Source organism: Equus quagga, chromosome 3 (genome assembly GCF_021613505.1).
Source record: "Equus quagga isolate Etosha38 chromosome 3, UCLA_HA_Equagga_1.0, whole genome shotgun sequence".
In the NCBI taxonomy this organism is placed as follows: domain Eukaryota; kingdom Metazoa; phylum Chordata; class Mammalia; order Perissodactyla; family Equidae; genus Equus; species Equus quagga.
This window is the reverse complement of record NC_060269.1, coordinates 12,067,709-12,080,301: the sequence shown is the minus strand read 5'-3', so window position 1 is coordinate 12,080,301 and position 12,593 is coordinate 12,067,709. Positions and strand designations below refer to the sequence as shown.

Below are 12,593 nucleotides of genomic sequence, written 5' to 3'. Positions count from 1 at the left end.
CTCATCAAGGATGACTTGATAGTGTAGTGGTGTTGTCTATTTGACATCCTTTTGATGAAGATGAATGGGAAACTTGAAAGAAGTTCCCCAGAGTGCAGTTTTCCAGGTGGTGGGAGTTGACCTCACAGTGACCAACCCTAAGCAAATTTCCAAGGCTGTGATGAGAAGTCATGCCATTGCCTTCTGCTCACAGAACCAGATCGGCTCTGTGACTGAGTCTTTCCAGGTGTATTATTTGGTTCAGTCCAAAAGGTAGATTCTCATGGTTTCCCATTATTTTATTGATACTGAGGTATTTTCATGTCAACATACAAAGCAAGACTGTCGTTATTCCAATCTAAGTGCTTGGCCGAGTACAACCAGACAACAGAGAAACCAAGGCTTCTCATGACAAGCATTACAGAGCTGAGTAAGACCTCTGTTCCCATTCAAAACGCAGGCAGCTCAAGATAGTATTAACTTCCTCTTTTGCCCATTTACCTTTGATATTCTCAATGATTCATTAGAACTGCTGAATCAGAAACTGAACTTGCATCTGGAACATGTTGGAAGAATGTAGATTGTGTGACTGGCTCAGAATCATTATATAATCTCACCTGTCTCTGTGAAGCTATGTACTTACAATGTAGACCTTAAAGTGTCTGTAAGCAAGATGCCCTGTGGCTTTATGTGGGAAAAAAATCAATAACCTCTCTCAAATATGTTTACAGAGGTCATATGTTAAGGTATAGAAAAAGGTATGTCAGGCATATATGAACCAATCCCCTTTAAAAAAAAAGCCATGATAGCAAAATAGAATTTAGGGTTAAAAATAGTCTTTAAATAATTATACACCAATAAACTATAATGATGAGAACATATTAGCAAGAAACATTATAGCTTTGAAAGGTATAAGGAAGCAGAAAGAATATTGGAAGAAATCAATAAGTCAATTGAAGCTGGAGATTTAAGTTATCCTAAAAAACTGACAGAACAAGCCAACAAAAAAGATCAAAATTATGATTAATAAACTGAAATGAAGAAATGAAGATATAGAATCTTACATTCAACAGAAAATACATATTATTTTGAAACACATATGGAAAACCCACAAAAATTAAACAGGAATTAAGTCATAAAGAAAACCTTGTGTATTTCAAAGAATTATGTAATGTAAATTACATTCTTTCATCATTTAACAATTTAATTAAAAATAAGCACCAAAAAGGTGGCTGGAAAAAAATTCCATAAGTCTAGAAACTAAAAATAATCAATAGCCCTTGGATTAAAAAGAAGAGAAAATTTTAGGGGAAATTAACAAATTCTTTAAGCTGAATGATGATTTTACATACATTTATCAGAAAACAAGAAAGATTGACAAAATAAAACAAGCATTAAACTCAGAGTTAGAAAGGTAAACAACAGACTAAACATATAGAAACAAGAGGGAGGAGATAATAAAAATAAGGAAAAATCAATAGGAAAGAAAGAAATCAATAGAGATGATAAACAATACAAATTGTATTTCTTTTAAAAGATTTTTTAAAAGTACAAATATCTCACAAAGCTGATCAACCAAATAAGACACTATAAATTAAAATTTATCCCCCGAAAGAGAATCAACTACAGAAATAATAGAGATTTTAAAAATAACAAAAACTGAACTATACAGTAGTAAAATTGAAAATCTAAATGAAAAAATAAATTTCTAGGAAAAATTTGCCTGGGAAGAAATAGAAAACTTGGATTGCCCATTAACCGTGAAAGAAATTTCTAATCATTCTCCAGGCCTGCAGTCTAAGTAAAATTTGTTATAGTTAAGGTTCTTAGTGTTAGTTAAGCAAATATGCTCTAGCTAGTATAATCTGAAGAGAGTTTTTTAAGGAATGTATATAAATCACAGAATTATTGGAAAGACTGAAGAAATAGACTCTGAGCTTTCAAAAATGATTTCCATAACCCAGTAGAACTGGGTAACCAAGGTAGCTGGGGTCACTATGATGATCAGGAATTTCTGCCAGCACTACTGGCGTTAGTCTAACACTGCCACTACTACAATGTGTAGCATAAAAACAAACGGACTGTACCCTGTCTCCACGTGACTCCATCTTGAATCAAAATCTCCCACAAGTGAGGGGCCAGCCCGGTGGCATAGTGGCTAAGTTCAGCGTGCTGTGCTTTGGCAGCCCTGGGTTTGCAGGTTTGGATCCCGGGCGTGGACATAGCACCGCTGGTCAATTCATGCTGTGGAGGCACATCCCACGTAAAACAGAGGAAGATTGGCACAAATGTTAGCTTAGCAACAGTCTTCCTCAAGCAAAAAGGAATATTGGCAACAGATATTAGCTCAGGGCCAATCTTCCTCACAAAAAAAAAACCTGTCACAAGTGAATCCCATTGACAGAACTTAAATCACTTTAAGAATCCTAACTGCCAGGGAATCAGAAATATGCAGATTTTACTTTCAGTCTCTGCGTGTTAAAAAGGGGTTAGAATGAGACCAAAAACTTAATTCACAGGAACAGGTAGTTTCAAAGTTTTGAGTTCTTCAACACTTTTAAGATAAAGATCAGTCCAACTGATAAAAAGTGTTCCAGAAAAAGGAAAATAAGGGAAAGCTGCACAACTAATTTTAAGTCTCAGTTCAAATGAATTAATAACTCAGTTATAATCTTCAGACCAATACTCGGTGAGGACAGTACAAAGAAAAGAAATCTATTAGCCTATTTCACTTATGAACAAAATGTGAAATCCTAAATAAATAGTAGCTGAATTCAATGGCGTTTTAGTAAACAAAGCATGGTGTTGTGAGTTTCATTCCAGAAATGTAAGGAGGTTCATCACCAGAAAAGATATCAATATAATTTTGGACATTAATGGTCTAAATGGGAAAAATTTACCTCAACATGTGCAGAAAGAACATTTGATAAAGTTTTACATCTAATTATGATATTTTTTAAGTGTTAAAAAAGTTAGGAATGAAAAATAAGTTCTTTAATTTATGAAAGTTTTTAGCAAAACCCTACTAGGAAATGTACTGGGAAAAAATTGTGACACATTGTCTTTATGATTAGGAACAAGAAAGTGAGGCTTCTTATCACAGCTCCCGTTCAATACAGTGAGGAGGACTTAGTCAATACAATAAGACAAGAACAAATAGGAGGTATAAGGATTGGATGGAATGCATAACTCTGTCCCTGTTTGTAGACTGTTAGATGTTATGCTGGAAGACCTGATTGACTCAATGGACAAACTATTAGAATTTATAGGAGAATTCAGAAAGCTTGTGCAGATGCAAGATCGATAATGCGCAACAGCAGCAACAATCATAGCAAATACTAAGGACTGTATGAGCGCTCACTAAGTACTATATAAGAAATTTTACAAATATTTACATATATTAATTCAAGTTTCATGTAAACATCAAAAAACACTTCTGTATCAGCAGCAACCAACTAGAAATTAGTATGGAAAATGTGATAGGAACATGATAGCAACAAAAACTACCAAGCACATAGGATATAACCTAATGAAGAATGTACCAATCCTTTACAAAGAACTTTTCAAATTGTATTAAACGACATAAAATAAGACCTAGGTAAAAGGAGAAAAGTACCAAGTTCATGGATGGCAAAAATTAACTCTATAAAAATATCATTCTCCATAAATTAATCTATAAATTCAACACAGGTTTGTTTGTTTTGTTTTGTTTTGTTGATGAGGAAGACTGTCCCTGAGCTAACATCTGCGCCAATCTTCCTCTATTTTGTATGTGGGATGCTGCCACAGCATGGCTTGATGAGTGTATGTAGGTCCATGCCCAGGATCTAAACCTGTAAACCCTAGGCCATCAAATCAGAGTGCAGGAACTTAACCATTATGCCACCAGGCCAACCCTCAATGCAGTCTGAATCAAAATTTCATCAGGGCATTGGGAGGAACTAGACAAATAATTTATAAAATGTACATAGAAGAATAAAAATGGACCAAAGAGAGGGAACTTGTCTTATTGGATATATTAAAACATCTTACAAAACCATGGCAATAAAAACATATGGTACTAGTACAGGAACAGATAAAAAAATTATGCAGCAGAATAGGAAACCAATGAACAAGCCCATGTTATATATGAGAAGGTGGAATGTGGGAGAAATTAGCATCATAAAGCAGAAGGGAAAAGAGGGATTATTAGGATATGGCTCAATATATAGGGAGAAGTAAATTCAGATCCTTACTTCACTTCAGATACAAAAATAAATTCCAAATGGATTAAAAATCTAACTATACCTGGCAACATATAAAGTTAATAAAATATATGAGGCTATCTTTGTGAACTTGGGATAGGAAAGAATGATTAAACACGACTACAAAAGTACAAACCTTAAGGGTGGGTGGTGGAAATCGATAGATGCGATCATATTAAAGTGAAATATTTCTATACAAAAAAGACAGGTGGCAGATTAAAAGATGTTTTCAAAATTTAAAATGAAAAAGTGATTAACACTTCCTTATAAAATCTATAAGGAAACAAACAAAAGTTGGACAAGGAATAAAAATTAGACAATTCATGGAAGAGGAATCCTAAATAGCCAATATGTACATGAAGAGATGTTCAACCGCACTTGAAATCAGAGAAACGCAAATTAAGTAAACATAGAATTGGTAAAAATGTAAAAAGTCAACTAATACCAACTGCTGGCTAGAATGAGGAGAAATGAGAAACCTCATGCATTATTGGTGGGAGAGAAAACTCATAATACTTAGTGAAATTGATTATCCATATATTCTATATACATATCATTCCCACGTATGAGTTTATACTGTGCACAAGTCTTTAAGGGAGCATTTGTGAGGATAATATCATAGCATTATTTGTGTTAACAGAAAGTTACAGGAGCCTTGATATTTGTCCCTAGGAAATGGATAATCAGAATGTGTGTTGTGTACATACAATGGAATACAATACAGCAATAAGAAGTAGTTAACCATTTTTATGTGTAGCCATGTGGATAGATCTTAGAAATATAGAATTATTTCTATAGGGCAAAACTACTTATGTACATTCAACATACACACACAGAGAAAACAATGATGTATTATTTCTCAGCGCTTTGTTTTCAGATGCCTAAGAACATATATTGAATATACTAGTGTGAACGTATACTAGTGGGAAGGACAATGTAAATGAGAATGGGTAGGACAAAGGGGAGAGAATAATGAAATAAAATGAGAGGGGCATTGCATGGGCTTATAATGATAGTGTAATATGAAATCTGTGTATTTGAGAGCCATATGACTCATGGATAATTAGCATGTTTGTCCTAGTTTTGGGGAAGAATAAGTAATGTTCCCAGCAAAAAGATGCAAGTTTGAAAACAGATTCTGGGAGGAATTGAATGGCCTTATGTAGAAGACAGATGGATATTTGACTAATATGAATTCTTGCTTTAAATACATTCTTTCATCAAAAGTGTTAGAAATTAATCTGAAATTTGCCTCCAGCAACCAGTCTAGGAAAAGAGTGGAAATTTGAAAATGTGGTTATTTAATATTCAAAGAGAATTGCTCTGTAAATCTGGAAAATACAAAGATACTCTGTCAAAAGTTTGCCTTTTGTTGAGTTTCATGTAATCTACCAGGCAGTAGTTAAAAAAGCATCAGTTTGTTTTGTTCTGATAGTATTATGTCATTGCATGTACTCGCTCACTAAACCTTTTATTCATCAATAAAATTTTCCCTATCATTAATTCTTGTGTGAACAATGTATTACAAATTATAGTTTGTAGATGCTGCTATGTCATGCTTAACATATTGCATTATTCAATAGCTTTGGTGTCCTTGGTATTAATCTCAGGCTGTTTAATAATGTCTACTTCTAAGGTATTATGTCATTTCTGTCCATATTGTACTTAATAAATCATAGCAATGTGAACTATATAATCAAATGAAGGTTGAATTCTATGGACTATAATATTCAAAGGGCACTACTTTTTGATAGCCTAACCTCATTTAGAAGTTTTCATGGATGTTTCTCTTGGTTTAAAAAGAAAGTGTTCAATATAACCATGTTTTCCTATGACTCTTTCATATTTTAGGAATAACATGATTTTCATTATTAATATTTTAAACAATATCCTTTAAATCATAGTTAAATAACTCTACTAAAATGTCTTGGAGTTTGTCAGAGTGTTCCTAATAATGTTATTTAAATATATATATATTTCTTATTGTTATTATATATTCTGAATTTTGTTGAATTTTTAATTCAATATTTCATGTTCTTTTTGAACTTACGGAAAAGTAGGTCAGTGTACAAATGTTCTGAGCATATTAATGTTCTTCTTTTCAACATTTTTCATGCCCTGACAACATGAAATATGATAATATTTTTAAGGCACCCAGAGAAAACCCTGTAAAGCTGCTTGTGGCTGGAGACAACTTCCCTGCCCTGGAGGTCCTACCCCACCGTCCTGGAGCTGAGGAGGGCGCTGTCTCCTACACACCTGACAGCAACCCGACTGGAAAGCTCTGAATTATGCTTTGGAATTTTTCAAAAGAAAGAGCCTTTTTCAAGTTTCTAGAGGTAAGATTAATTCTAGAATATAGTGAGACTTCTTCTTTCGTAAAGGATTTAGAAGGAATAAAAGGTGGTAAAGTAGTATGGCTCTTCCAAGAGTGGGGAAAACTCATGGAAGATCTCGGGAGATCTGCTCACCACTTGCTAGTAGGAGTAGTCGTAGGCATGATTTATATTTGGAATCATGAAATCAGTGTCGGTCTGGACTTATTAGTGTTTGAGAGATTCTAGTAGTCCAGCAGACATAGAAAGGTGACAGGTAAGCAGGAGAGGATACTTGGAAGTAACTTTGAGGGGAGGCAATAGGAGACTAGATTGGAGGTGAAACAAGAGATTATTTGAGAGCAATGAACCACAAACTGCTCAAACTTTTAACATCCAAGGTTATTGGATGAGACCCTGAGTAGGTATCGACTGGACTGTCTGCATTTCCCAAATTGAGTTCTGCAGGACATCTTTGTGAGATATTCATAGGTGTTTGGAGGGGGAAAAAGATGAACCTCTTTATCAAATAAATGTGAGAAATTCTGAAATAACCAAGTTACACTTGAAGCTTGACTTCTGAGGGTCTTTAATATGCTCGCATTCTTTGTGCGTTTCTAGGAGGAAATGATAATATGCACCCTTTCTCAAACGTGTTTGGCCGTGTACGCTATATTTTTTCTCAGAACACCTCTTAACCTCTGCCAGGACACTAAGGTTTTTCCTAAGATAAGAGTAGACCTACCTTACTGCCTTTAGGTGTATTATTAGGAACAATATATACCAACTTTGAGGACTACAAACTGGTGATAGTAGCTTGTCCTTAAGCTGGGTCAGTAGAGGTGTTTTTTCTTTGTTTACCTTTATTTTGTCTTCTATCTCTCGTCAATATCTTTTAATGCACACTGTTGTAATACAAATTGGTCTGTGGCACATTTCTCAATTTATGTGGTTGATTACATACATTTTTGACAATCCAATTAATCTTTCTAGTAGTTGCAATTTTTCCTCACTCTGGGAAGAAGTTGATTGGAAACTATATACAGCTTTTGTAGCCTTCCAGTGTTACTTTTATGTGCAATGTTTAATTTTTTTAATATGTTTTTAAAAATGTAGTGAATTAGAAATTAGTAAAACTGATTCATTTACTTGGTGAACTTTTCATAGTTTATAGTAAATGCTTTTTTCTTTTTTTGACTGGGAAAGATTCGCTGGAGGCTAACATCTGTTGCCAATCTCCCTCTTTTTTTCCTCCACAAAGCCCCAGTACACAATTGTATATTTTAGTTGTGAGTTCTTCCAGTTCTTCTATGTGAGCTGCCACCACAGCACAGCTACTGACAGACAAGTGGTGTGGTTCCACACCCCGGAACCGAACCTGGGCTGCCATAGCAGAGTGCGCCAAACTTTAACCACCAGGCCATCAGGGCTGGCTCTAGTTTATAGTAAATTTGATTAAAGCCATTAACCCAATTGTTTTGTATTTTTGATAATTTGTTCTTTATATGTTACAGTTTTTCTAAATTTTCTATAGTAAGAATATATTACTTTGGAGTGAAAAATCAGACTGTTTATTATATTTTGCTATTTGATATTATATAAAATACAAGGTCCTGAAAAACTGGAAGGAAATGTGCAAAATGTAACTATGATTATCTTGAGAGTGGTGAGACTTTATGTGATTTTATTCTATTTTTCTGTTTTTTTCTATAATGAAAACAAGAAAGATTTTAAGAATGCATAAATAAGGAGGAAGTGCCTTTTTAATTTAATTTTATATTTGCAAATCTTTTGTGTAAATAATCAGAGAAAATATCCTGAACTGTTTTATTTCACTTACTGGTATAGAAGCATTCACAAGGAAATCAGATGAAGATCACACATGTGGAATCAAGATAAAGAAACAAAAAACACTCAAATTCTTTTCTGCTTTATCTGGTGGATGTTGCAGTTGATTACTTGACATCTTTTTGAAATTATTTTGCTGAAGGCTCACAGATTTCACTCCTGAGAGTAGATAAATACACATAGGCAAAGACCAAAGGCATTTTCATGTTGGCATTGCATCTTGCAGTGCTTTGGGAATTAGCTTGTTTAAAAGTAATTTATCAAATGCATGAGAAGTCATAATTTCGGTATGACATTTCAAAAGTTCCATCTAGTTAGTTAGTTATTGATGTAAGAAATATCACATCATTTTGACCCCAATGTTTTGGCTCTGAGGAAATCTTGAATACAAGTAGTATAATCAGAGTATACCAACTTGCATACAAACCCAGACAATTTTCCAACCAATAAATATTTCCAGAGCAAATGCCATAAGCCAGTTAGTTCCTTCATCAATTTTCTGTATAGCTTAGTTAACAATTCCAGTTTTTCTACTTTTATTTTTACTGAAATTATTCTGACACTTTATAATCAATATTTTTTTTATTAATGTTATGACAGATTACAACCTTGTGAGATTTTAGTTGTACATTTTTGTTAGTCATGTTGTGGGTACACCACTTCCCCCTTTGTGCCCTCCCCCCACCCCCCCCTTTTCCCTGGTAACCACCGATCAGATCTCCTTGTCAATATACTAACTTCCACCTATGAGTGGAGTCATATAGAGTTCGTCTTTCTCTGACTGGCTTATTTTGCTTAACATAATACCCTCGAGGTCCATCCACGTTGCTGTGAATGGGCCAATTTTGTCTTTTTTATGGCTGAGTAGTATTCCATTGTGTATATATACCATATCTTCTTTATCCAATCATCAGTTTCTGGGCATGTAGGTTGGTTCCACGTCTTGGCTATTGTAAATAATGCTGCGATGAACATAGGGGTGCAAGGGACTCTTGGGATTTCTGATTTCAGGCTCTTAGGATAGATACCCAGTAATGGGATGGCTGGGTCATAGGGTATTTCTATTTTTAACTTTTTGAGAAATCTCCATACTGTTTTCCATAGTGGCTGTACCAGTTTGCATTCCCACCAACAGTGTATGAGGGTTCCTTTTTCTCCACAACCTCTCCAACATTTGTCGCTCTTGGTTTTGGATGTTTTTGCCAATCTAACGGGTGTAAGGTGATATCTTAGTGTAGTTTTGATTTGCATTTCCCTGATGATTAGCGATGATGAACATCTTTTCATGTGCCTATTGGCCATATTCATATCTTCTTTTGAGAAATGTCTGTTCATGTCCTCTGCCCATTTTTTGATCGGGTTGTTTGTTTTTTTGTTGTTAAGCAGTGTGAGTTCTTTGTATATTATGGAGATTAACCCTTTGTCGGATAAGTGGCTTGTAAATATTTTTTCCCAATTAGTGAGCTGTTTTTTGTTTCAATCCTGTTTTCCCTTGCCTTAAAGAAGCTCTTTAGTCTGATGAAGTCCCATTTGTTTATTCTTTCTATTGTTTCCCTCAACTGAGGAGTTATAGTGTCTGAAAAGATTCTTTTGAAACTGATGTCAAAGAGTGTACTGCCTATATTCTCTTCCAGAAGACTTATTGTTTCAGGCCTAATCTTTAGGTCTTTGATCCATTTTGAGTTTATTTTGGTGTGTGGTGAAAAAGAATGGTCAATTTTCAATCTTTTGCATGTGGCTGTCCAGTTTTCCCAGCACCATTTGTTGAAGAGATATAGTCAATATTTTTAATTCGCCTAACCTGCTTTTCTCCATATAAAATAAGCCAAAATTTTATTGTGAGGTTTCCTTTTTGTACCTGTTATATCAATGCCATTTTTTCTGGCCTAAATTTTATTTGATTATTTGAAAACTAATCTTGAACAGAGTTACTCAGTGCCTCTTCTCAAAAGATATGAAGAATGAGAGACCCATGGAGAATTGTCTCCCAATAATAAGGCAAGAGGCCGAGAGGCTGCAGCTCTTCTGATAAATTGACTGCTAAACTCTGGAATTAAGAGTAGTGTCAATTCTTTTTTTTTTTTTTTTTTCTATTTCTGTTTCTTTCCGTGTGTTCCTTCACTACTGTTTCCTGCATCTAGCATGATGCCCCAGCACCTAATACAGTGCCTGGCACATAGAAAGCCCTTATTTTTTGAAAGAGTAAAGGAAGGAAGGAATTCAGTTTCCTACCTTAACAAATTACCATAACAAACTACCATAACAAATTACCCCAAACTCAGTGGTTTAAAACAACACAAATTTATTATCTTGATTCTGTATTTCAGAAGTTCAACCTGGGTCTCACCGGTCTACAACTGAGGCGTCAGTAGAGCTGTGTTGCTTCCTGGAGGCTTTAGGAGGGAACCTGTTTGCCTGCCTTTTCCAGCTGCCTGGGGTCACAAGCATTGCTTGGCTCGTGGTGGCTCCTGTCTCCATCTTCAAAGCCAGCAACATAGCATCTCTCTGACTCTGCTTTCGTTGTCACGCCTCTTTCTCTGACTCTCCTTTTTGGCTTACTTCTTCCCCTTTTAAGGACCCTGTGATTACATTGGGCCCACCTGGATAATTCAGAGTAATCAGTCAGTTAATAAGCAATATTAATTCTATCTGCAACCTTAATTCCCATTTGCCGTGTAACATAAAACATCAGCAAGTTCCAGGGATTAAGATGTGGACATTAAAGTAGTACCCATTCTGACCTGTCAGATCCAGCTAGGGGCCAAGATCATCTGGTGGCAGGAGAGTAATTTAGGTGAAAGAAACTGCTTAGAAGGATGTTATGAATGTGGCAAGCGTGCCTAGTCTTGCTTTTCCAGTAAACTCAGTAATTGCATTGTGATTTTTTAAAACACTACTAAACTAAATGATGCATGAATATATTAAAATGGTTGTCCCTTGTGGTAGGATTGTGGGTTATTTAAATTTTAATTTTCATACTTTTCTGCATTTACTAAGTTTTCTACAATAGGCAGGTTTTGCTTTTATAATGAAAATAATTAATTTTTCAGAATCTTCAATCTCCATAGACTATGAAAGTTATGAACAAACAGAAAAGAAATAAGTGAAGTGACACATATAAAATTGATAACAATAACAAAGGCTTAAATAACAAAGGATATAATTAACAAAATTGATATAAATAATACATAATGACTACAAACTCAACATAAGCTAGCCAATAAACATACCAGCAACACTGGGTAACTGAGGATCACACATGGTAAAATTATCAAGTCATCCTACTACCACATGTGGCACAAGTTGTTAGTAGCATCCAATTTCTTTTCTGAATTTCTAGTACAGGTAAGTGTACCATAAGAAGACACTAAAATAACTTTAAAAATTTGACCAAGTAAATAAGAATTATAAAGAAACTGATGAAAGATGGCTTAAGATATTGTTCAGTGGACAGGGATGAACTCCGCACACACCGAGCTTTCTCGTGCTTCTGTCTCTATAGCAGGTTGAGTTGTGAAGGGACTGGGAAATCACCGGGCAAGGCTTCTCAAGATGCGCCAGCCAGACTCTGCCTGCAGGCCAGGGTCACTGAAAGCCCCCAGCTGCAAGTCCTGAGCCACTCCTAACCAAGAAAAAGTCCACCCCACTAGCTGGAGACTTGGAATTAGTTCTTCTGACGACTGATCCAGTACTAGGCATGCCAGGGATATGTGCCAGGCCCATGGAAAATTGGCTTTCTGCCTCAGTTTCCTTGTCTAGCACTCCTTTTCCTAACTATAATTAGAGTTTTACCCAGAGCCTGGCACAGATAGGCTGGATCATGCCAGCACCAACCCCAGGACACTGATTCAGATATGTCCAGGACAGGCGAAATCATGCCATGGAGGGTATGATTTTCCAGAACCACCACACCTTTCTTCAGTATGGCTATGAACTTTTCTTTTTCATTATAAAAGCCATATATATAATTACATGACAGAACCATAGAAAATAAGGACAAATTTTTTACACAATACCACTACCCCAACACAATCTTCTTAAGTAGTTTGGTATAATTATTCCTGTAAAATTTTGTATGTATAGTTGTTTTTATAAGTTCCCAGCTTCTGAATAAACTGTGCTCACAGCGGAACTCAGACGCATCTGGGCACACTTCTAGGTCCTGCTGAGACCTGCCAGGAGAGCATGAGGAGGTGGGACTGTCAGA

The 12,593-nt window shown here is 35.4% G+C and overlaps 1 long non-coding RNA gene across 1 annotated transcript in view; it reads left to right on the top strand.

Annotated features, from left to right (window-relative positions):
* The window catches only part of LOC124237378 (uncharacterized), a 28,488-nt gene extending 16,882 nt beyond the window's left edge, over positions 1-11,606 (top strand). The window contains exons 3-4 of the long non-coding RNA XR_006887992.1: positions 6,374-6,562; positions 10,714-11,606. This is a non-coding gene — a long non-coding RNA (uncharacterized LOC124237378). The remainder of the gene's footprint in view (positions 1-6,373; positions 6,563-10,713) is intronic.
* The last annotated feature ends 987 nt before the right edge of the window (positions 11,607-12,593 follow it).